We start from the raw sequence: 26,803 nt of genomic DNA on the forward strand, positions 1-26,803 counted from the left end.
AGTTCCAGAAACTTTTCCCTTCCTGGCGAGTATGCTGAGAGGAGAAATCTGGAAAACAGGGCGGCCCAGGCTCCACTGCCGCCAACATCATGCAGTAGGTGGGATAAGCAGGGTGCAACCTTGGGGTCTGGGTGGGAGAACTTCCAGCAGCCTGCTAGCTGCTGGCAGATCCCAGGCCAGTTCCGACTCCATGCTTGATCACGAACCTGCGGTCAACTGGGCCCAGGTGGCCAGTGTGCCATTTGGTGCCAGGCTCCGCCTGCTGGTTGCTCAGCAAGGAGCTCTGGGGTCTTAGGGAACTGCTGCCTAGGTTCATCCATGTTGAGCCCACTGTGCTTGTGAGTTGTGAATAAATCCTGAAGGACTCCCAATGACATAGTAACTTTTCCTTGAATGTAAGAAAGGGTACTGAGACCTGGTAGTTTGGAGGACAGAGATCAGACAGCTTTTATGGGTCAGACTGATATACCAGCCTACTTTAGAGTCCTGTGTAGAACTTGTTATTATCGAACAGTGCTGAACATGATACACCAACCCATACAAAAGCTAAAGCTGGAGGCTAGTCTAGCTTGGCCAGATCCTAGTATCTGACAGAATGTTTGATCAGGGGACGGGTCATATTAGGCAGGGCCATGACACCAACTAGCACACAAAACAACAATTTCCGACGGATATATTCTGTAGGGGATTTGTGGGCCAAACCCTGCGGAAATATTAGTTCTACTGGTTAGCTCAAGAGTTGAGCTAGGTGTGACCATGGAATCTGCCATCACTCACGGGTAAAGGAACCAACAACAGTCTGGGTTGGTCAAGGCAGCAGCACTTGAATGTGCATCCTAAAAAGTGTGTGGGGTAGGCTGGGCTGGAACATTCACCAGCTCGTACAAGGCCAAACGGAAGGTCAGACTATGCCAGGCACTGACCTAACACCCATTGGCATGTATGAGAACTGGGTCTGGAAATGGGTCAAGGGGGGAACTTGGGAAACTCCCCTAATGGATCATAGCTCCCACTGGTGATCACATGGTCCAGGCTTGGGGGTTGGACAAGCTGGGCAAAGTAGCTCCAACAGTTGGCTAATGTATGAGTTGGTTATGGAAGTGGGCAGACCAGGCAGAGCCAAGCAAACCTTAGCTCACAAGGAAGAAGAGAAACCAGGCTGGAGCACAGATCATACCAAGCTAGGCTTTTACACCGACTGGTCTGCATGAGCCAGGATGCCAAGCCATAGCATCTAAGACAAACGCCAAGATAGGTGAGGGGCTATGCCAAGCTGGGTCAAAGCAACCACTGGCATACGCACAATCTATGACTGGGAACAGGCCTGGTTGGGGAGCTAAGAAGATGCCCTAATTGGATGGGGTTCCCTCTGGTGAATACAGAGGCTGGAGTGAGGGCTGCGTTTTGATCTGGATATGGCTACAGTCTCCCTTGGCACAAGTGTGGACTGGGACTGGACTCACCAAGCTGGGCTAAACACCAGCACCATCTCGGGCTCTGGAGGACCATGGTAGATGTAGGACGGACTAGGCTAGCTCTCTGCCCCTTCTGAGCCATGTGTAAGCAGTGTCTGGGTATGGATGAGCCTTGGCTGGGCTGAAACATCCAACAATAAGAACCAGAATGGGTTGAAGGCCAGTCAGGAAAGGCCACTATTCCTGCTAGAACAGGAGGTGAATTGAGTAAGGCTGGCTCATGGACCCCATCAGTATGCGCGAGATCTGGCATTGGGAGAGGTTCTGATGGAGGAGCCTGGGCAACTCCTCTGGCAGGACACTGCAGGTGAGCGCAAGGAACACGATAAGGAGCAGCCAAGACCAGGCCCGGGAAAGGTACCCACCAGCATACATTTAGCACAGGTTGGGGGCAGATCAGGCTGAACCAGTTCACATGACCCGCTGGTGAATCTAAACACCAGAGCAGAGTGTGGGTGGGGCCAGGTTCAGTTGTAACACATACCAGTACACATTACAGCCAGGATTGGGTGCATGCTGGGCTGGGCTAGACTGTAACCCTCAGCAGCTGGAATTGGGGGTGGGCCGGGCCAGGCCGGGCCAGGCTATAGCACTCATTGGCAAATGCCGAGGCAAGGCAAGCCATGCCAGACTGGGACGCAGCACCCGATCAGCACAAATAGAAACCAGAGAAGGAGGGGGTAAAGCTGGTAGGGGGAATGTGGAGGACCCCCCTGCTGGAACACCTCACCCACTAGAGAGCATGAGTCGGGATAGGGGCAGACCAGACTGGGCAGGGCCACAACACCCGTGGGCCTCATGTGAGCCAGAACAGGGAAGAGCCAGGCTTGGTTGACTGTCCCTACTGGCACAAGCATAAATCAGAATGGTTGAGGATTGGTTGGGCTTTGCCACAACGTCGGATGGCAGATGCTAGCACTGGGGGCTAATTCTGTGAAGTTAAACAGCAGAACCACCAGTGCACAATCCGGGAGTGGGCCCAGGAGGGAAATACTGGGTACCTCCGTCTTGGGTTATCACTCCTACTGGAGAGCATGGAAACCAGGATGGGGGCAGACCTGGCTGGACAGAATGGCACCCACCAGCATGTGTGTGGGCTGGATAATAGGCCCGGTTGGGTTGAACTAGGTTTCAATGTCCATTGATATGTATGAGAGCTGAATGGGATGTGGGACAGACCGGGCAAATCTGTGGTATACACAGACAAGCATGGGAACCAGGACAGGGAGTGGGCCTGGTAGAGGTTATTGTGGGTTGTTCCAACTAGGCTGCAGCTGCCACTGGTTTATATGAGGGCCGAATGTGTGATGGGCAGAATCAGGCTGGACTGCAATACCCATTGGTTTGTGTGGAAGACAGGGCTAGAAACAGAACTGATCCAGCAATTGCAACCACCAGCTGATTGGGGGCGACGGACTGTGCCAGGCTCTGCACTGCCAAGTACACACAAGAATCAGGTCTGGGATCACCTCAGACAAAGTTTCTTTGGGGATCTCCCCAATCGAACTGCCAGACTCAGATTCTCCCTAACCATGGGGAGAATCACAGGTTCCATGGTCTGCCATGGAGTACAAGTGTCAAAGCTGAGCCTCAGAGGCTCAGATGGAGCAGTGGACAGCATATTCATATGCAAATGGAGGATTTGGCAGTACACTGGAAACTGCAGAGGATACCTGGTACCACAACAGAGGATGGAGGATAGAACAAATCAATCAACTGCCCCAGCAATGTGTTGGCAGTGAAAATCTGCGCAAACGGAGACTCTAAGATGGGCTGTGTCAATCAGTGGATTCTGCAGCGATTTCATCATGCTTGGAATGGCGAGACTGGCACCAATTCAGAACTGTGGAACTATCAAAACTACTTGAGCAAGACCCTTGGAGCATGCCCCACATCAGGGACCTGGGATGGGTTGGGAGGCTGGGTGGGGCTTCTCCCTTTATCTGTCCCTTTACCCCAGATACAGGAAAAAAACAATGTGGAAACAATAGTCTTACCCACTTTCCTGTAGCCCCTGACCCTTTGTGCCCTAATCAACTATGTGAAGATTGTCAAAAATAAAGAAAAAAAAAATAAACAGTTACCATGCTAGAAGGTGCCATGTGCCAGGCACATGTAAAACTAAAGAACTCCGAATAATTTTCTCATTTAATTTTCTCAACCTTTAAACTTCAGTTTTCAGGAAGGGTTTGTAAAACCCACAACCCACCCGTAGCTGAGGTGAAGGAAGTGAAAGAAGATAGATCCCAGGAAGGACTGCAAATCAAGGACTCGGAGATTTCTAGGATTCTCCAAGCCTTCATCAGAACTTCTTTGCGCATGTTGAGCTTTGTTCTGCCTCACTATAGACTGACTTCTTCCCCACTAAGGGGAAATAGCACAATTCCAGAATCTCCATCCCACACTGCTGGCAGCCAGGAGGACTGAGACCAGCTTTTTCTGCCCAAGTTCAAAATTTGTCTTTATGACTATGATTACAATTATGATAATAACTTTTTGTGTATAAGGCTGAGTGACAGAGAAGGGGTAGAGGGAGAGACAGATTAGCTATTCAGAGTTTCACTCCCCAAATGGCTGCATCAACCAGAACTGGCTCAGCCTGAAGCTGGGTATCAGAACCTCCATTAGGTCTTCCTTCTGTGTGGCAGCACCCACAATAAGAACTGAAGTAGCTGGGAGACAAACCAGCACTCCTGGCATCACAAGGTGTAGTTTAACCTGCAGCATCACAATGCCAGCCTTCAGATCAATCACTTCTTTCAGTCTGATAGCGGAATGCTAACTGGACTGTGTCGGTGCAGGTGTCAATCCTCAAACCAATAAATTACATCCAGTGCAGCAGATAATGAAATAATAAGCTTGAGTCAATTACTATAGCAGGGAAATTAGTCACTTAAGAACATGAGAACTCACACAAGAATTACATGATGGCGGATAAAGACGTGGTCAAGTGCTTGTGTTTATACTTGGGGCAAAATGGTATAGGGGAAGCAATGCTAGGAACATCGAGATAGACCTGCAAAGCTCAGGAACAAGAATGGCTTCGAGTGAGAACACATGGCAGGCAAGATGTCTGACCGCAAATATGGAGTTTACAAAATTCCTGAGAGATTCCTAGAATTTTGGAGAGGACTCAGCCTGCTGGTGTTCTCCAAAAGGAGGAAGGAGACGTGACAGAGTACATGGCCCTTTGCTTTGAGAACACTTCCTGGACATTGCACACATCTCTGCTGACGTTCATCAACCAGAATTTGCCCACCAGGACCACTCCCCGCTGCCAGGAGGTTGATAAATGTGTGATTGATCCATGTGGTCGTCGGCCAAGTTAACATTAGATTCTTCTACTCAGGAAGGAGACCAGCCAGATAGAAGAAGAAAGCTAACAGCATAGATCACAGGCCATACAATGAATTCTGATTATTTGTCCGCCATAATCAGACTTGGCTTCTCTTGGGAGCTTGTGCTCTCCTTCTACACCCAGATGAGTTTGAGGGAACTTTCCAACAGTAATATCCTACTTCCTGGCCACAGAGATAAACCCCTGCAGTTTCTGCAGTTCAGCCGTTAGCACCAGAACATTCCCCTTCGTTGCTGAAACTTACTGCATCTGGGTTTCTGTACCCTGCAGTCAAAAGCATAAGACTGACTTAAATTCTAAATGTCAAAACGGATGGTAACTGTTATACACATAATCAACACCATTAGTCACGTGCTGGCCCCTAACTTAATCACCTTTTCAATGTGTATGCTCCAGAGATCATAAATCAAATGTCAGGGCATTGCATGGAGTGCCTTCCATATAACACGTGATAGGCACAGGTTAACTAGGTTCTGGGGATTCGAGGTCCTAGTGCTATCCCCAAGCGCAGGGTGCTCACTCTCCACACAGAAGGCGGGGATTACAAGAGGACACAGAAACTAAGCTGATCAGCTCAACGTTTATTAAAGAAGATTCCTGATAATAGTTCGTTCGTTGTTCTACTAGCGCTATAAGGATAAGTGCTATGCAAAAGTGTAATTTTTACAACATTCTAAATTGGAGGGTGCTGGCACCATGGCATAGTGAGCTAAGCTTTTGTCAGCGGTGCCCGCATCTTGTGTGGGAACTGGTTTGTGTCCTGACTGCTCCACTTCCCATCCAGCTCCCTGCTTACAGCCTGGGAAGGCAGTAGGGGATGGCTCAAGTGCTTGGGACCTGGCACCCCTCCTTGGGGGAGCTGGAGGAGGCTCCTGCTTCCTGACTTTGGACCAGCTCAGTTTGAGGACTGACCCAGCAGAGAAACACTATTCTCTGTCGCTCCTTCTCTCTCTATAAATATGCCTTTTAAATAAAAATAAAATAAATCTTAAAAAGTCCAAATTGGAAATATTTCTTTATCATTTCCCTGTGAAGTAATTAAATACTATTCTATTTTTTGTCATGAGATATTTTAAGTAGAAGAATGAAGAAATCTAACTAATTTGGTGAGTTTGATGATTAATTAGCCAAACTCAGGTGAATTTTTCAGGTGTTTTCAACACAGTGGATATAAAAGAGATATGTTGTTTTTTTTTTTAAGATTTATTTCTATTATTTTTTTTATTGGAAAGGCGGATATACAGAGAGGAGAGACAGAGAGGAAGATCTTCCATCCGATGATTCACTCCCCAAGTGAGCACAACAGTCGATGCTATGCCGATCCGAAGCCAGGATCCTCTTCCGGGTCTCCCACGTGGGTGCAGGGTCCCAAAGCTTTGGGCCGTCCTCTGCTGCTTTCCCGGGCCACAGGCAGGGAGCTGGATGGGAAGCGGGGCTGCCAGGATTAGAACCGGCGCCCATATGAGATCCCGGGCGTGCAGGGTGAGGACATTAACCACTGCGCCACCGCGCCGGGCCTGAGATATGTTTTCTAAAGTAAAGATAACAAATTAGTAACCAAATCACAGAATCTTAACTTTGGGTTGAGCACCATGATTCAGTATGCTAAGCCACCACATAAGGTACCCAGCTCCCATATCCGATGTGCACACCAATCCAGCTCCATGCTAATGTGCTGGGGAAGTAACAAGATGGCCCAAGTCCGTGGGCTCCTGCCACTCACATGAGAAACTCAGGCGATGGAAACCTGGCTCCTGGCTTTCGTCTTGACTCGACCTTGTTGTGGGCATCGGAAGCATAAAACAGCAGATAGAAGAGCTCTGTCTATCTCTGTCACTCTTTCAAATAAACAAATAAGTTTTTTTTTTTAACAAAATAAACATTTTAGAAACTAAAATTTTAGGCTCAATTTTCTGAAATAAGAAAAATGGGCCCAGTGCGCCATGGCCTAGCGGCTAAAGTCCTCACCTGAAAGCGCCAGGACCCCATATGGACGCCGGTTCTAATCCCGGTAGCTCCACTTCCCATCCAGCTCCCTGGGAAGGCAGTCGAGGATGGCCCAAAGCCTTGGGACCCTGCACCCACGTGGGAGACCTGGATGTTCCTGGCTCCCGGCTCCGGATTGGCACAGCACTGGCTGTTGTGCTCACTTGGGGAGTGAATCAGTGGATGGAAGATCTTCCTCTCTGCCTCTCTGTATATCTGACTTTGCAATAAAAACAAATAAATCTTTTTAAAAATTAGTTTACCAGATAGAAGGTAATACTCCACACGATTTAGGTTTTTAGGCCTGGCACAATGGCTCAGTGGCTAAAGCCCTTCCCTTACAAGCACCAGAATTCCATCTGGACACTGGTTCGTGTCCTGACTGTTCCACTTCCCATCCAGCTCCCTGCTTGTGGCTTGGGAAATCAGCAGAGAATAGCCTAAAGCCTTGGGACCCTGCACCCTCATGGGAGACCCAGCAGAAGCTCCTGGCTTCTGGTTTCAGATCAGCTCAGCTCCAGCTGTGGCAGCTACTTGGGGAGTGAACCAGTGGATGGAAGATCTTTCTCTCTGTCTCTCCTCCTCTATAAATCTTCCTTCCCAATAATAAATAAATAAATATTTAAAAATTCATTTTTTCTAAATTATTCCTGTATTGCTATGCTGTTCAAAAGAGTAATCTGTTAAAATTAGACAGATTTGGCACGGCTATAGGTTTCAGTTGTCACCAGTGCCCTCAATTCAAAAGAATCATGAAATGAAGCACACGGAGTCACACAAGCATTAAGAAGTCCTATACAGCCTTGCTCAAGGAATGGTAATCACCAGATTAAATCCCATCAAGATTATTTGGTTTAATATAACGTTTTTGGTTCTCAAAAGAAGCCAAGCAAGGCCCAACTGGGAGAAAAAAAAAAAAGCTGAAAGAAAAATTAGACACTATCACAGCAGTTTATTTTTTCCCCAAGCATGTTTTTAAATAGTGCTTTTTTTCCTCCCTATTTTATTTGAAAGGCTGAGTGAGAGGCAGAATCAGGTCTCGTATCCACTGGATCACTCCCCAAACTCCAGCAAAAGCCAGGGCTGTGCAAAGCCAAAAGAGCTGGCAACGCAGCCTGAGTCTCCCATGCAGGTGGCAAGGACTCAAGGACGAGAGCCTCACCTACTACCCCCGGCAGGTACATCAGCAGCACAGCCTCAGAAGCAGCGTCGGGACTGGCATGCAAACACTCCATTACGGGATGTGGGTGTTCCAAGCCATGTCCTGAGCAATGCACAAAATGCTCCTCTCTCCAGAATGTCCTTTCTGTATAAGGCTAGCATCTCATAGTATGCAAATGCCATGTTTTGTTTACTTTTTCCTTTATCAGCAAACACTTGAAGGACTGCATTCTTTTTATAAATTTAAATTGTGTATCAGTAATCTTTAATGTTAACTGTATTCAATACATATAATAGAAAAACAGCTGACTTGATGGTGGGAAACACAGCTTCAGTCCCAAGTCCCAAATGGGTAGCAGGTATTTGTTTATGACAATTATTAGATGGATGATTTTAGTCCAAATTGTCATAAGCTTAATGAAAAACTTTCAGTGATAAAACAATCTGTACTGTAGTATATTAAAAGCAAGGTCAATGCACCCACAAATTATTGATTAAATCTATTGTCCACGGTTTGAATGCTGGTAAGCTGCAGGGTGTCAACAATTTTAGGAATATTTCAGTTGCGATTTCAGCACACTCATTCTCAATACTTGGATTACTGTAACCTCATTGCTAAAGGATGTTTTAAGTTTGTGCCAGTAAAAGTTCAAGAATCAGGCTAATTCTCCACCCGTGGCACCAGCATCCCATATGGGCGCTGGTTAGAATCCCAGCTGCTCCACTTCTGATCAACCAATGGGGGATAGCCCAAGACCTTGGGTTCCTGCACCCACCTGAGAGACCCAGAAGAAGCTCCTGGCTCCCAATCTCAGAGCAACCCAGCTCTGGCCTTTGTAGTCATTTGGGGATTGAACCGCACAGATGAAAGATTTCTGACTTTCAAGTAAAAACAAAAATTAATATCTTGAAAAAAAAAAAGTTTGAGAATCCAGGGTCCAGAAATGTTAGTCACTTGATGTAAAGTAAGCTCTAAGAAAGCATTTAGTCACAGAAGTTGCTGAGTTTCTCAGGCCCCATAGTCCCTAGGACAAGCAATGTGGGAGTTGCATTTCCCTGACTTCCCATTTTTCTCACAAAGAAATCAAGGACCAGAGAGAGTTAACTCCTGCTAGATCAGATGCAAGTAACAGGGGCAGCTGCCACGACCCTCCAAGGCCGATACTTTCTCTTTTCCCGTGCCACACTGTCAACTCCGAAACGCAAGTTGTCATCCAAGATTGGTACCAACCTCCTATCCCCCCCCCCCCCCCCCCCGCCCCTCACATTGTGTATACCTGTCTTCTGGGAAGCGCCAGGGCCACAGCAAGTTCTAGATGTCTTGCTTGTTCCCGAGTAGGTCTGAGCTTCCCAACAAGGCTTTCTTTCAGTAGAGCCTGTGTTATGTTACCCACGCGTCTGTATCAAAGCCTTTCCCTATCAGCTTAGCGGAAATGGCCCTTCTATTCAGTGAATCCTCCCTGTCATTGTGCAGAGCCTCACCCCCTTCTGTTTCCTCAGGGAACTTATCCTATTAGCGTTTCGTTTGTCCTCTATGTTTTCAATTTCCCCTTCCTGGGGGCCCCTCCCTGCAGCCAGCACTGCTTTCATTTAAAATAAAGAAAACAAAACCAAGTCTCACAGATCCCACAATCCTTAAGACTCCCGGAGCCCCCTCTCAGCCGGACGTCTGCATGATACCGACCCTGCTGGCTCTGCTGCCCTGACTCCCAGCTGCTCTTTAAGCCGCTTGACCTGGGCTTCCACCAGAGGCCGAGGCTGCTGGCCTGGACGCTGGAGACCTCCTCCTCTAACGATCCCAGCTGCTGGCGTAGACATTCTTTTTCTTCTTTTTTTTTCATTACATGTGGTTTTAAATTGTTTACCGTGCTATTGCCACACATTTTTCTTAGTGATTACATAATATGGATTTAGATGATTAAATTTAGTTATTATGTTGTTGCTTCATTTCTGAGGTGGAAAAATTTTTACTCACTTATTTTTGGAGAGTCAGAGAGAGAGAGAGAGCTTGTTATCTGGCTCACTCCCTAAACGCCCCCCCCGGCCAGGATGGGCTGGTTAGAAGCCAGAGCCAGCAGCCAGGACTCAGTCCACATCTCCCACTTGGGTGGCAGCAGCCCAGTTGCTGGAGTACTCACTGCTGCCTCCGGAAGGCTGCAGGAATGGAGTGAACTCACGCACTATTGGACACAGGAGCCTGAAGCCATGTCTTAGCAGCTAGGCCAAATGACAGCTCCTCTATCTCATCTTCTAAAAAGCTTGATTTTTTTTTTTGTTGTTGTTAAATTGAAAACCAGAATTACAAAGAAAAAGGGAGACATACAGAGAGAGAGAGAGAGAGAATCTTCCATCCCCTGGTTCACACCTCAGGGCTGAGCCAGACTGAAGCCAAGAGTCGGGGGCTTCCTCCAGGCCTCCTAGATGGGTACAGGGGCCCAGGCCCCTGAACAATCTTTTGCTACTTTTCCAGGCACATTAGCAAGGGGCTAGATTGGAAGTAGACCAGTCTGGACTTGAACTGGTGGCCCTATAGGATTCTGGCATCCTTGGCAGAGGCTTTACCCTCTATGCCACATGGCCAGCCCTTTATTTCATTGTTGCAGTGTTTGCCACTGTTACAGAGTTCCACATTATTTTAATCTAATGGGTTGCATGGTTTACCCATATATTTTGTTTCTCATGGAAATCCTCTAATCAGAAGACAATTTCCTTCCTTCCTTCCTTCCTTCCTTCCTTTGGAAAGAAGAGTGACAGAGAGAAGGAAAGAGAGAAAACAGAAAGACTTTCTATAAAATAACAGCAGGTGAGCAGGCCAAAGCCAGGAACCCCAGCCAAGTCTCCCACATGGACGGCAGGGGTCCAAGTACAATGCCTTCCCAGGAACATTAGCAAGAAGCTGAATCGAAAGCAGAGCAGCCAGGACTTACTTGAACCAGAACTCTGACATCCGATGATGATGTCTCAAGCAGTGGTTTAATCCACTGTAACATACTGGCCCTAAGACAATTTTCTTTCTCTGGTTTTTATAAAATATCATTCTCATGTTATCAGGTTGGTTTCACTTTCGGTAAATGTAGAATGGCAATGATGAGCTCCTTTGTCTGAGAATTCTGAGATTGTACCAATACACATAAAGTTAAGAGTTTTTTTCCTTGTGTTCTTTTTTTTTTTTTTTGGCTAAGATTTTTTTTCAGGAATGGATGTCGAATTTGATTGAATCCTTCTTATTCATCTGTGGAAACAATTGTGTATCTTTCCGAACCCTTTCGTATCTCAAGTATCTGGTAAATGATATTTATAGACACTCTAATACTAAATGATCCCTATCAACCTGGAACAAAACCCAATTAGGCAGGACAGATCCTTCCTTTAATATCCCACTGGCTTTGTAATATTTAAGATTTGCACTTGGACTCATGATTTAGAATGATCTCTAATTTCTGGCACTGGGACATATGGTTTAGATGTCTGGATTCGCCAGGCTGCAAACAGAGCTGGCATTTCACTTTTTCTTCTGTCTTTGCACTGGGTTAAGTTATCATGATTTCTCTGTCTCCAATGTTGACATAAACTCCCTGGAAGCAGAACCGACCTGGTCCATCATTCGCTACCTTCCCAGCACAGAGAGCAGGGCATGACACCTGGCAGCGAGTCAAGAAGTCTTGAATAAATAGAGCTGTCCTCACCTTGAACTCTCACAATACATAATATCTTTTTGCTATAATTGGCATACTCTATTCCTCCCTCATCTCCCTTACTAATTTTTTTAAACTTTTATTACTGTTATTATTATTACTGAGACAGAAAGAGATCCTACTTGCTGGTTCACCCCGAGATACCCAGCAGAGCCAATACTTCGGTAAGGAGAGGTGGCGTCTCAGTGAAGACGTGTGTGTCTGATGGCTGCCTCTGATTCATGGCTCCAGCTTCCTGCTCAGGCAGACCCCGAGAAGCAGCAATGAGCGCTTCATTCAACCTGGTCAAGTTCCCACTGCCAGCCTGGCACAGGAGGTCCATCCTTCACCCCTCCCTTACTAAAAGTATTGACTCCCGGGGATTTTACATTTTTGTATGCATGATTGTCCCAAACAAGAATCTAACAAACTGTCACCCAATAAAAAAAAGTTTTTTTGAAAGATCTATTTATTTTTATTGGAAGAGGAAGATCTTCTGTCTGATGATTCACTCCCCAAGTGGCCACAACGACCGGAGCTGAGCTGATCCGAAGCCATTATTTTTGACTAATATTCCTCCAGATAATTAACATAGACTACCTTAAAATAGAAAAGAGATATATCTATACTCACATATAGTCTTTTCTAAAATTGGAATTATTTTTATCTATACTTTTCCTATTTGCTTTCAAAAAATGTATTAATTTATTTGAAAGCCAGAGTTACAAAGAAGGAAGAAGAAGTAGAGACGAGACAGAAAGAGCTTCCATCCTTTGGTTCACCCTCTAGATGTCTGCAACAGCTCGGGCTCAGGGGGCCAGGGGTGCGGGGGCCGGGGGGCCAGGAGTGCGGGGGGCCAGGGGCGCGGGGGGCTGGGGGCCATGAGCTTCTTTCAGGTCTTCCAATGAGTGGCAGGCCCAAACACCTAGACCATCTTCACCTGCTTTTCTAGGCTATTAGCAGGGGGCTGGATTGGAAGTGGAGTAGTCATATTGGCGTCCATATGGAATGCCAGTGTCACAGGTGGTTGTTTTATTCACTATGTCATAATACCGACCTCTTCTTATTTGCTTTTGTCATTTAAAAGTACACCATGAGGGCCCAGTCCAGTAGCCTAGTAGCTAAAGTGCTCACCTTGAATGCGCCAGAATCCCATATGGGTGCCAGTTCTAATCCTGGTGGTCCCGCTTTCCATTCAGCTCCCTGCTTGTAGCCTAGGAAGGCAGTAGAAGACGGCCCAAAACCTTGGGATCCTGCATCCACGTGGGAGACCTGGAAGAGACTCCTGGCTCCTGACTTTGGATTGGCGTAGCTCCAGCTGTTGCAGCTACTTGGGGAGTGAATCAATGTTTGGAAGATCTTCCCTCTGTATATCTGACTTTCCAGTAAAAATAAAATAAATCTTATAGTACACCATGAATATTTTCCCACATTTTAATATTCTTTAACAGTAGCTGTTTCAACCTTGCAAACCTGTGTATAGAATTCAGACTGCATTTTCTTGGACGGAAGTATTCAGTGGGAGCATAATACCTCCAGTTTCACAGCCCTCACCACTCTCCAGGGTTTTAACATTTTTATTTCACTGATTGCATCTGGAGCCATTTCATCTTTGTGTTCAGAGCATGAATCCCAGTCATAACATGTTACTTTGTTCTATGACTATGTCATCCTTAACCAATTTCAATTTGCTTCCAATTCACTGGTATAAATAATGCTAGGAAGAATTTCTATAAACAATTCCTTTTCATACATCTTTTCTATATCTCTTTTCCTTAGACAAATATCTTGAAGATAGAAATACTGGGTCCAAGTGTGAGTAGTTTTAAGAGTTTTAATGCATATTATAAACTTGCTTTATAAAAGAATTTTACCGTTGGGGCCTGGCATGGCTTAGCCATGGCTTCATTGGCTAATCCTCTGCTTATAAGGCTTGCATCCCATACAGGCTCCGGTTTGTGTTCTGGCTGCTCCACTTCCCACCCAGCTCCCTGCTTGTGGCTTGGGAATGCAGGGGAGAACTGCCCCAAGCCTTGGGATCTTGCACCCATGTGGGAGACCTAAAAGAAGCTCCTGGCTCCTGGTTTCAGATCAGCTCAGTTCCAGCTATTGTGGCCATTTGGGGAATTAATTAGCAGATGGAACATCTTTCTGTCTCTCCCCTGTGAATCTGCTGTTTCAATAAGAATAATTAAATCTTTTTTTAAAAGATAAATCTTTAAACTAAATTATGCTGCTTAAGATTTCTACTAGCCCACTTCCTAGACTGGCTTCTGATTTGTCACTTTTAAACTTTCACCAATGGGGGGAAAATCTATTTAATGCAATAAGACACATATTGTATAGATGGCCTTTGAAGGAGAAAATTCTTTCCCCTACTTCTCACACTCGTTCAGTTCCCTGCCGCCCAGACAACTAAATAAAATAATTGGAGGAAGACAAGACTCCTAGCTACATCTTTAAATGACATCCAATATTACCCAAGGGTCTGTGCTTCAAAGAACTTCCCAGTGCTAAATACTAAGATAGGGGATCTCTTTAGTCCCAGCTGATCCTATTATTAAGGGAGAAAATGCAAACAAATGTAATTACCATTGTGGTTGTTAATAAGAGCAGCAACTATCATCTGCTACTCACAGTGCTGGGTTCAGGTAGCGGCAAGCACTTACCTTCATTAACCCTCACAATGATTCCACAGATCTATATCCCAGTTATGATAAAAGAGGTTAGGGCTGCCTGGTTCAAGAAGCTTGCTTGAGAGTCAGTGGCAAAGCCAGGATTCAAGTCCAGGTTACTTGAGCCAAAGGCACGGTTCTAAATAGTCTCTAAGCATATTACTCCTAATAGCACTTTTCATTTCTCACGAGGCTTTGATATGTGTAGGTTGCCACTGATGGTAAATGTGTGGTCAACACACATAGTAGATAACTGGGGCGGGGGGGGCAGAAGAGGGGTTGAAGGGGCTGAGAGCGTTTGGTCTGGAGATTGAGGTGCCATTAGTGACCTCCACATCTCACATTCAAGTGCCTGGGTCTGAGACTGGCTCTGCTCACCCCATCCCAGCTTCCTGCTAACACAGGCAGCCGGTGATGGCTCAGGTACTTGGGTCTCAGCCATCCACATGGAAAACCTTGACTAAATTCCTAATTCCTGTGCTCTGTCTGATCGAAGGCACAGATGAGAACACCGTCTTTCCATTTCTGTCTCTGCCTCTCTGCCTTGTACATAAATAAGATAAATGCCTTTATAAATATAAAAATGCAGAGTCTCTTTGTATAAATAAATGCAAATCTCACATGTTCATTGTTGTCCTTTAAGGTCAAGACCAGTAGCACACTTGCAGTTAGAAGTTAAAAATTGCTCCCATGACACTGAGCTAAACGTAGTTCACAGCGCCAAGCTCTTCCCCACACCGAGGTTTCTTCCAGCTGCAGCAGGAAAGCCAGTTACAGACCATGACAGGACTGTTGCCCTATGCCAACCCAGGCAGCAAGTTTTGGTTTTGCTTTTTTTCTTCTATTTCTGCTCCCAGCTGTCAAAGCTACCTTGAAAAAAACAATTTTAAAAAGAAAGAAAGAGAGAGAGAGAGAGAGAGAGAGAGAAAGAAAGAAAGGAAGGAAGAAAGAAAGGAAGAAAGGAAGAAAGAAAGGAAGAAAGAAAGGAAGGAAGAAAGAAAGGAAGAAAGAAAAAAGGAAGAGAAAGACAAAAAGAAAGAAATCTCACCTCTGCAAACGTTTGGAGAAGTTCATCTCTCTGGCTTTTTAGTGAGATAGAACTCCAACAGTAACCCAGAAATCTCATATCCCATGCTATAACTAAAGTGCCAGAACTTTCAGTAGTTTTTAAGCTTACTATTACATTAGATTAGGCCCCAAATATGTGTAGGCTGGAACTTGTTGAAAAGAACGTGAACATTGCAGCTTTATTATTTTAAGCGTACTGCTGAGCCTTTTTCAAAACATCAGTATGGGTCCCAGCACAATGGCTTAGCAGGCGAACTCCCTCCCTGCGGGGCCCCTGCCTCACATAAGAAAAAGCTCGTGGCTCCTGGCTTCAAACCAGCTCAGCTCTGGCCTTTGCAGCCATTCTTTTTTCATATATATATATGTGTGTGTTGTCTACCTAGTTGAGTAGAATGGATGCCCATGTGGGTCACTGACCAGGGTGGAGTCAAGGTATGGAGGAGAGGGTGGGTCAGACACGTCCAATGTTATTTTTCCTTTTCTCCTGTATCTGTCAGGAAGCAGCAGGGACAGAAGATGGCACCACTCCTATTGTCAAGCGACATCACACCAGGGGATAAGAGGCAATCATTTGAAATCATCTTAGAGACTTCAACACGGAGAAGAGTGTTCTAACGGTGTTTCCTGGGTGGTTTTGAGAGTTTGAGATGTTGTTGGTTTTGTTGTTCCAGGATTGAGAAACTATTTCCAAGGTCTATTGGTTGACCAAGTGCATCTTAGTACATCCACAGACCCAGGAACATGCTGCAAAGATTGACTGGTAGAGTTCAACCTGTTCTGCTCTCTGTGCTCTGAGGTGCCACTCGATGTGCCCTGCTGGCCTAGAGGAGCTGGCTGTCATGTGTCCCTTGTGCAGCTACGCATGCTGTCTACTGTGCAGGTATCAGTAACCGAGGAGGCCCAGTCCCCATATGTGCGCTCCAAGGCTAGATCAAAAATCCTGTGGTTTTCCCTGTGGCCTCTGCAGCCATCCTTGGAAAGCGAACCAGCAGATGGAATATCTTTGTCTCTTTTTCTCTCTCTCTCATTCTGTAAATCTGCCCCTCAAAAACAATCTCTTTTAAAATGTTTATAAAAAGATGCCAATGTGATTTAGTGTGCTAATAAGGTTCATTGCATTGTGAATTTTAGCCTTCTTCATAAGATCAGCACTTGACAGAGAGGGAGAAGTACAGAGAGAAAGATTGAGAGAGAGAGAGAGAAAGAGAGAAATCGATCTCCCATGCACTAGTTCATTCCCAAATGCAATAGTCAGTGCTTGGCCAGGGTCTTCTACATGGGTGACATGGACCCAAGTGTTTGAGCCAGTATCTGCAGCTTCCCAGGGTGTGCATTAGCAGGAAGCTAGAACCAGAAGCAGAATTGGGATTCTGACCCGGGGACAGTGATAGGGATGCAAATGTCTCAAGTAGCTGTGTCTCAATCATTGCTTCCAAAGTCTACCCCTTGGACCCACATGGGTGGTATGTCAGGAGCATGGAGGAAGAGCTTACTATACTATGCAGGCTGCCAAGTGGCACCTGTTGGCTCATTTGCGAGAACTGGGGTGGGGGCAGGCCATGCCACTGCATCTGTCAGTGCACACATGAGCCAGGTCTGAGGACCAGACTAATAGGGTTTTTTTTAAGAAGTTTCCTCAATCAAGTCACTATACCCATAGATGCATGTGGGAACCAGAGCTAGGGGCAGGCCAGGCCAGGCAACTGCACCTGCCAGCGTGTGCACAGGCTGGGGCATGGGGTGGGCTGGGCTAAGCTGTAACGCCTGTCAGCACAGGTCAGAGCTACATCTGAGGACCAGCCTGCAGGGGTTCTTAGCTCTCCAAGTAAACTACTGTCCCTAATCCCTGGCCTCAGGGAACATCCATAGATAAGTGGTCAGACTTAGTACATGCTTAAAACTTGACAAAAGAAATACTTGGTGGGTAGAACATGGCTACCACTCCAGTGAACAGTAAGAGCATACTGCAAAATATCTGTGAAAAGACAGAATTGAAACAATGAGTTTGATGAAAAGAAAATTGAAATCCATGCTTTACTTTATAATGCTTTTCACATAATACAAAAATATTTTGCAACAAAAAAAAGTTACACTAAACTCATACTTTTAATTCCACCATCTCCACCAACTATTTGAAATGTTGTCATACTGTAGACATAATCCACAAAGTTCTGGAGGGTAAGGCCACACAGTGGAAATTAGCGGGACCTAGATTTTAGCTCTGATCTATGGGATAGATTGCAACAGTTGAGCTTGTCAAGAGGACTCAGGCTTCCTGTAAGGTAATGAGACCACGCCCATCGGGGCTCATAGTGAATGACTTCATGCCAGCCCTGCTGAAGAGGAACTTCTGATTCAAGCTGAAAGATTTCCTTCCCTCCCAATTCTGAGGATTCCTAAGGTTTGCTGACTTTTAACTACATGAGTCCAGCGAGTTACAATTTTTGTAAAATTTTCTCATGGTGGTGCAAGTTCATTTCCTCATAGCCGAGGATCCAACATGTTTAGAGATGTACCATTATGTCGCAAAGATTGACCTCAGGCCAGACGTTGTAGCATGGTGGGTTAAGCTGGTGCCCGGGACGCCTGCCTCCCGTATCAGAGGGCTAGTTTGAGTCCCTGCTACTCCACTTCACTATCAGCTCCCTGCTAATGTGCCTGGGAGGCAGCACACTCATACAGGCCCAGTACTTGGGTTCGTGCCACCAGGTGGGAGGCCCTGATGACCATCTTGGCCCAGCCCCAGTTGTTAGGGACACTTGGGGCATGAACCAGCCAACGGGCGATTCCTTTCTCTTTTGCCTTCCAAATAAATTATCTTATAAAAATTGGTCTGAGTAAATAAAATGTCACACAATATTTCCACTTTAAAAGTTGTTGAAGATTTAGTTTTAATATATTTCTGTGCATTTGAGTGACATAATACCTTCTAGAGCTAAAAATACAGAAATCTCATCACAATCAGTTGGTCGGTGTCCAGATGAACTAAATCATAGAAGATTTGAAGTTCAAGGGTATGTGCAAAGAAAATAATAATTCAATGATATAATCTGTTGGCAAAATAATTCATCTACTCGTTCCAACTCCATAAAGGTGAAAAATAAGTTAAAAATATGCAGCAGAGATAAGATGTATTTATTACCTGTGAAAACAGTTCTGTTGTGTGCCTGTAAATTGACTGGGGAAAAAAAGACACTCGGTTTTAATACAGAAAAAGTTGCTGCCACTATGTTTATGTAGCAGCTGTAGTTAACATCCCTGAAGAGAAAATCGTCTAATGGTACCAGGGGATATAATATCAGGAATTGCTAGATTCAGATTTCAGCTCCCATTTGAAAGACATTTTATTGGTTCTTAAAAAGTCTTAACATTAGAAATATTATACTACTCAACAAACATACCAGAGTGGAAGGAAATTTTTGGAACATGGAGACTAACAGGCATAAGAAAGTTAACTTATTTTCTAGAGATTCCACAGAAGCTAGAAGTGTGTGTTTTTAACTAGACAATCTACTTGATTTTGGGGGTCTCATTTGTGTTAGTATAGTGTAGCGCATGTTAAATAACAAAAACAAACACCACCTAGTGGCTAAATCCTCACTTTGCATTCCTCTGGGTTCCATAGGGACACCGGTTCTAAACCCAGCTGCTTGCTTCCCATCCAGCTCCCCGCTTGTGGCCTGGGAAAGCAGTGGAGGACGGCCCAAAGCCTTGCGACCCTGCTCCTGCATGCAAGACCTGGAAGAAGCTCCTAGCTCCTGGTTTCAGATTGGCTCAGTTCTGGCCATTTGGGGAGTGAAACAATGGATGGAAGATATTTTTTTCCTCTCTGTAGGTCTGCCTTTCCAACAAAGCAAAAAGAGTAAATATTTTAAAAATAAACGAATGAATGAATAAATTATGTATTTTGCATGATCAATATGTTGCAACATTAAGACTGGAATAGATAATGCTCGCTTCGGCAGCACATATACTAAATTTGGAACGACACAGAGAAGTTTAGCATGGCCCCTGCGTAAGGATGATATGCAAATTCTTGAAGCATTCCGTATTTTTTTTTTAAAGATTTATTTATTTTTGGAAAGTCAGATATACAGAGAGGAGGAGAGACAGAGAGGAAGATCTTCCGTTCGATGATTCACTCCCCAAGTGAGCACAACGGCCAGTGCTATGCTGATCCGAAGCCAGGAGCCTCTTCCGGGTCTCCCACGCGGGTGCAGGGTCCCAAGGCTTTGGGCCGTCCTCGACTGCTTTCCCAGGCCACAAACAGAGAGCTGGATGGGAAGTGGAGCTGCCGAGATTAGAACCGGTGTCCATATGGGATCCTGGCGTGTTCAAGGCAAGGACTTTAGCTGCAAGGCCACGCCGCCGGGCCCATTCCGTATTTTTTAAAGAATAAAAATACATACATAAATTTTAAAAATTGGACTAGATACAAATAGACCACTGAGACTTTTTATTTTAAAGATTTGTTTATTTGAAGGGCAGAGTTACAGAGAGGGTGAGAAAAGAAAGCTTCTAATCGCTGCTTCATTCCACAAATGGCTACAACGGCCAGGGTAGGGCCAGGCCAAAGCCAGGGGCTGGTAGTTTCATTCAGGTCTCCAAAATAGGTGGCAGGAGCCTCAGGACCTGGGCCATCCTCTACTGCTTTTCAAAGCACATTAGCAGGGAATTGAATAGAGACGTGGAGCAACTGAGACACGAACTAGTAGCTATGTGGGATGCAGGCACTGCAGACAGTGGCTGAACATACCATGCCACAGCACCAGCCCCATCTACTGTCAGTTTTCCCATTCCCTGCAACTTCACAGCAATTCCTCCAAAATATAAAAAGTGTGAACAACAACAACAAAGTGTGAACAAGAATATTTTATCTTACGCAGGGTATAAACATTATTTATAGAGAACAGGCACAGGTTTATCTAGTTAAAAGTAATACAGTGTTATACAAATATATCTTATTTTATTTTTAAAGATTGAATTTTATTTGGCAGAGGGAGTTACAGGGAGAAGGTGAGACAGACACACATCAATCTTCCCTCCCCTGGATTAACACCCAAATGGCCGCAATGACCAGAGCTGAGCCGCCCAAAGCTGGGAGCCAGGAGCTTCTCTGTGTCTCCCACATCGGAGCGTGGGTACCCATCCTCTGCTGCTTGCACAGGGCCTAAGCAGGGAGCTGGACCAGAAGCGGAGCAGTCAGGACATGAACCATGCCCATATGGGATACTGGCGCCACAGATAGAAGCTTAGCCTACCGTGTCATAGTGCCAGTTCCACAACAGTATTTCTAATAAAGCAAAGGAAATAATTATATCACTTCCAGATCTTGTCAGTTTATTGAACCATGGAAAAGTTTCAAACACAGCCTAATAAAAGGGAAATATCCAAGTTGGCTCGCATTGCTTTGGCATTCACTTTCCCCCCAAATAACCTAGTGTTGATCCCTACAACACACAGCATGGAAGAAGCTAAACAAGGAGTGGGTGGCCCATCAAGATAATTAATAGGGAAGCCGGACGGGGAAATGTGTCTCCCCCACAAACTTTGCTTCTCCTATCTCCAGAACCCAGCTCTTCCTTCCTCCCCATCTCCTTGCTTACAGCCTCCCACCCTTCCACTAGATGAGGAGCTCCAGTAACCTCCCTTCTTTTGCCTCCCGTCTACATTGTATTCTCTATCCAGCAGCCAGTTTGATCCTCTCCTGAGCGTCATCCATTTAAGCAAATTAAAAGTCAACCTCAGAAAGGGGCGCTGCAAACAACGTCTTCCCCAGTCTGCCTCTCTCACCAAGGCCTCCTCTGAGGTTTTGCAACCATCCTTCCCTTTACCTGTAGGGTGTTCAGCTAGATTCCACAGGACTGGTTCCTTTCGCTCCCTGCAAGTGTTTGCTCAATGTTTGGTTCTCAGCAAATGCTTTCTAACCATCCTCTATATAGCTGCAATGCCCACGCATTCCAACATTCTCCCCAACTCTCTTGTTTCAACCTGTTTTGTTTTCCTCTGTTGAACTTACTGAAATAAATTGCGATATATTTCGGTTATTTTGTTTGTTGCCTGATTGCCCTTGCTAGATTGTAAGCCCCACTCGGTTAGGGATTTCTCTCTGTTTTGTTCAGTACCATATTTCCGTGGTTAACACACAGCAGGTGTTTTAGCAATGCTCCTCGCATGAATGAATCCCCCCCTACAAACCCTCTAGTAACCAGTGCCAAAAACTGGATGCCTACGTGGGTGACACAGATGCTTTCCTGCAAAAAAAAAAAAAAAAAAAAAAAAAAGCAGACATCTTAACTCAATTAAAATTAAATGCCTTAGTCCAATTAAAAATAGCTACCTTAAATTATACATTTGCAGAACCAGACAGGCACTCTCCTCTTTCCTATCTTAAGCCTTGATGTCATCACTTGACTTCCAGAAGGAGTTGCTAAGTGCCCGGGGAAGGAAGCAAAGGCAAAGACTTACTTTGCCCCTAGGTGTGAGTAGTCTTCCCTCCTAGGAAGACTCCACTAGGAATCCAAGAAAGGAGATAAATCCTCCTGCCATGGAAGGAAAGTTTTCACCAAAATGAGAGGATGAGAGCTATCCCCAGGAATTCACGAATTGATGGAAAGGAAGTGCACACACTGAGGGGTGTCAAGGACAGACGACTCCAACTCGTACATCAGTTTTGAGGGTTCCATACCCGTGCCAGGCAGGTACATGTTACTGTCAGATTTATATTGATACACTGCCCCCAGAAATCGAAGGAGGCACATACGGTATATCCCTATAGAGCAAAGAACATGATTGCCAAGGTACAACATCAAATTCTTAGATTTACAGATTGAAGTTTCAGCTTCTGTCTTCATTTGAAAGGCAGAGGTCTAGTGAGCCTCGATGAGTTCTCAGGGTCCGTGTTGTGACATGGCAGCTTAAGCCACTCTCTGCAATGCCAGCATTCTAGATGGGCACCAGTTCAAGTCCCAGACACTCCACTTGCACTCCAGCTCCTTTGCTAACACACCTGGGAAAGCAGTGGAAGATGACCCAAATGCTTGGGCCCCTGCCATCCACATGGAAGACTTGGATGGCATTCCCAGCTCCTGTCTGTGGCCATTTGGGAAAGCAAACCAGTGAATGGAAATTCTCTCTGTCTGTCTGGTAGATAAAATAATCTTTTTTTAAAAAAATCAGTTCTCAATTTCACTCACATATTTGTAGTTGAACAGAGTACAAATCAGATCACCTGATTCGCAATTCAGGGTTGGTTTGTCTGTTTTTTTTTTTTTTTTTTTTTTTTTTTAATTCTACTCTCTAACTTTGAGAGGTCTTCTGAACAGGATTTAAACCCTTATATGATTTCTGCGTTTCAATTACTCAAGAGATAAGATACTTAATTTCTTAATATTATTCCTAAATTATGATGAGTCTGGACGTTACTGTACACTGGAAGGCAAAGGGAAAGAAACCCCAATTTCACTGCTATTGCGTATTTTGTGCCGTGAATGGAAATAACTGTCATTGTGTAAGACTAAGTATAGATTACAGTGTTCACACCTTCAAGCTTGACTGTGTCATGTGGAAATCTTCTTAATCTCTCTAGGATTTTATTTCCTCATTAATAAAAAGAGAGCACACGTTGCAAAGTATTATGTTGTATACAATAAATATAGCTTTGTCAATTAAAGAGGATAACAGTTCCACTTACATCATGAAGCTGTTGTGAGAATAATGCAGAGAAAGTACTTAACATATGGCCCAGCATCCATATAACTTACATTGAGAGAGCCGATCATTTCAGAAATGAATAGAAATTATAATCATATATCCATCTTAGTGGCTTCATATTTGTTAGATATATCTTCTGAGTTAGAATCTGATTTGACTCATCAATGATTACTTCTACCTAGTCTTTAAGAAAATAAAAATTTACCAAACGGATGAAACTCAACATTAAGCAGGCATTCACTAATCTTAGGCAAAGCAATCCATTTTCCCTCACTCCTATAACCAGTTCCCAGGGTTACAAAACCTAACATTTAACTGAAACGTTCTTGGTAGTGCAAGGGCGCCCCCTATTGGAGAGCTGGAAACAGCCAAAGCCAAGTTAAACAAAACCTTATAAAAAGCTGGTGTCCGCTCCAGTGAATTGTTCAACAGTTATAAGACACTGAGCCTTTCTACTCCCGCAGGAAAACAGTGTCGTGTCATTTGTTATGAAAACACCTGAATGGTTAATTCTACATCCCCGTGGCTTCAAAAAGAAATACTACCTTTTACTTTATCAACTTCAACAGACCTTGGGAAGAATTTCTCAATCCTGAGCAACAAAACCAACAATCTCTCAGGACTATGAAGACCTCTCAAGTAACATCCTCGGAGCATTCTTCCCCGCATCGGGGTCTCTAAGGCCTCATCGAAGGATCGTTCCCATCCCTGGCTCTGATGTGGTTTGACAGCAAAAAATGGCTCCTTCCCCCCTCCCCTGTGGGCACAGTAGAAAAAATAAATAAATAAAACTGAAACATTTGTCCCACCCACCTTCCTCCATTTCTGTCCCTCTCCACCCTAATCACAGACTCACATGGACATGCATCCCTCTCAACTTTGTAAACAATATTAAAAATAAAATAAATGTTAAAAAAGAAATATCACTTTTTTTTCCAGCATCTATACCATATAACTCTATACAATTATTGGCATGAATAACCTGGATAATGTTTTGATCTCTTTTTTCCGCCTACATCCAGCCCTAAATTCTATTTAGCATGCTCTTGTAGCAGTTTGCCCAGTCAGGAGTTTCACTGATATTAAATATTCATTAGGTAGCTTCTGTGTGCTGGGCACTGCCCTGCCTGACAAGAAAGGAACAAAATATTCTGTATCCTAAAAGAAATGGCCGCCTAGTTTCTCAAACCAGACTTGTACAAAGGATGTATATGAAGAAATTAAAGGTCCACTGGTAAGTTACTTCTCTCAAGTTGTGGCTTGGTAGCCCTTTCCCCGTGGGTCCCTCTCAGTGGGTCACGGAGACATCTGTAGTCTCAGCTGCCAGGCAAGGCTCAGCACAAACGGCTACTGCTGTTCAGTACTGCCACTAAGAGAACACTCTATGCTAATGACACATCAATTTCTTCAAGTGGAAGGATGTTTGAATAAAATATTTTGTATCTGTTTTTTACAGTATGAAATTCTCTTTCCAGTGAAGAAAACCAGTGATCCGGATCAAACGCTTGATCAATAGTAAGTTATTTCAAAAGGAATAATTTCAATATAAAAGTATATACATGGGGCCCCATGGCGTGGCCTAGTGGCCAAAGTCCTCACCTTGAATGCAGGGATCCCATATGGGTCCCGGTTCTAATCCTGGCAGCTCCACTTCCCATCCAGCTCCCTGCTTGTGGCCTGGGAAAGCAGTCGAGGATGGCCCAAAGCCTTGGGACCCTGCACCCACGTGGGAGACCTGGAGGAGGTTCCTGGTCCTGGCTTTGGATCGGCACAGCACTGGCTGTTGCGCTCACTCGGGGAGTGAATCATCGGACGGATGATCTTCCTCTCTATCTCTCCTCCTCTCTGTATATCTGACTTTGTGATAAAAATAAAATCTTAAAAAAAAAGTACATGCATGACTCTTGTTATTAAGGAAATTGAAAGAGTTCTAGGAATATGACTTTCCTAGTGCTTGCTTCCTATTTTTTCCTGTTTTCTTGAAACATTATTATGTTTTAAATCGTTCTAATTGAAAGACAGAATTCCTTCCTCAAAATGCCCACCCCAGCTACAGCTGGGCAAGGCCACGACAAAACCAGGAGCCCAGGACTCAATCTGGATCTCCCTCTTGGGTGGCAGGAACCCAAGCCCTTGGACCATCTTCTGTTTTCCCAGGCACAGGAGCAGGGAGCTGCATCGGCAAAAGAACAGCCAGGACTCACGCTGGCACTGTGATCTGGGATGCTGGCATGGCAAGCAGAAGTTTAACCTGTTCCACCACAACGTTGGTCTCACAATCCTGATCTTAACAGGGATCTTAGCAATAACCTAGTTTGATTTTTTTTTAAAGGAACAAGAACTCTTCGTGTATCTCTTCAACATTAGAAAGTATTTTAAAATTCATTTTGTGTATTTTAATAATTTCTCAAAGAGGCAAGTAACCAACATAGTTTCAGTTTCAGTTTTTGGCTGGGAAAATTTCAAAGTAGCAAAAAAGTAAAGTAGAGAATATTTGAAGAGGGAAACTAATTAAAAATTGATTAAAGGCAGGCTAAAGACAGCACTGGATTCTTACACCGACCTGAGACAGGCGGTGTTTTCTGCATTTGCAACTGAAGAAGCTCAGCCCCAGCAAGGTCTTGGAACTGGCCTAGAGCACAGCAGACTCAGATTTACACTGGCTTGTCCCAGGGCTAGTATTCTTTTATTTTAATATTTATTTATTTTTAGCAGAAGTCAGTATACAGAAAGGAAGAGAGACATAGAGGAAGATCTTCTGTCCGATGGTTCACTACGCAAATGTTCCCAGCAGATGAGCTGAGCTGATCTGAAGCCAGGAGCTGTTCCAGGTCTCCCACACAGGTGCAGGGTCCCAAGGCTTTGGACTGTCCTCAACTGCTTTCCCAGGCCACAAGCAGGGAGCTAGATGGGAAGTGGAGCAGCTGAGGTACCAAGCGACGCCCATATGGGATCGCAGTGCATGCAAGGTGAGGGCTTTATTTTTATTTTATTAAAAAAAATTTTTTATTGAACAGTCAAATTTACAGAGTGAAGGAGAGAGAGAGAAAGATTGTCCATCTTCTGGTTCCCTCGCCAAGTGGCTGCAACAGCCAGAGCTGAGCAGATCCGAAGCCAGGAGCCAGGAGCTGCTTTCTGGTCTCCCATGCGGATGCAGGGTCCCAAGGCCTTGAGCTGTCTCCACTGCTTTTCCAGGACACATGCAAGGAGCTGGATAGGAAGCGGAGCAGTCAGGATATGAACCAGGACCAATGAGAACCTGGCATGTGCAAGGTGAAAACTTTAGTCACTAGGCTAACATACTGGGCCCTGGGCTGGTATTCTTAACCTCTATTTTATACTTCTGTTAGTTAAAGCAGTATTTTGCTTAAACATCCATGAGTGTAAATTAACTGAAGTAAATTATTGAGTAAATAGATACATAGGAATAAGAAATAAGAGGGCCCAGTGTGGTAGCCTAGCAGCTAAAGCACTGGCCTTGTTCACACGAGGATCCCATCTGGGTGCCAGTTCTAATCCCAGCAGCCCCACTTCCCATCCAGCTCTCTGCTTGTGGCCTGGGAAAAGATGTTGAGGATGGCCCAAAGCCTCGGGACCCTGCACCCACGTGGGAGACTCAGAAGAGGCTCCTGGCTCTTGGCTTTTGGATTGGCACAGCTCCTGCCGTTGCGGCCACCTGGGGAGTAAATCAAC

General features: G+C 44.9%; 1 non-coding gene across 1 annotated transcript; it reads left to right on the plus strand.

Annotated features, from left to right (window-relative positions):
- Nucleotides 1–19,346: 19,346 nt before the first annotated feature.
- On the plus strand, nucleotides 19,347–19,453 carry LOC121168958. Its single transcript, XR_005885810.1, has one exon. It is a non-coding gene; the product is annotated as a U6 spliceosomal RNA (small nuclear RNA).
- Nucleotides 19,454–26,803: the final 7,350 nt, after the last annotated feature.

The sequence above is a fragment of the Ochotona curzoniae genome, unplaced genomic scaffold, assembly GCF_017591425.1.
Source record: "Ochotona curzoniae isolate NIBS_2020 unplaced genomic scaffold, NIBS_Ocur_1.0 scaffold_1037, whole genome shotgun sequence".
Classification (NCBI taxonomy): Eukaryota; Metazoa; Chordata; class Mammalia; order Lagomorpha; family Ochotonidae; genus Ochotona; species Ochotona curzoniae.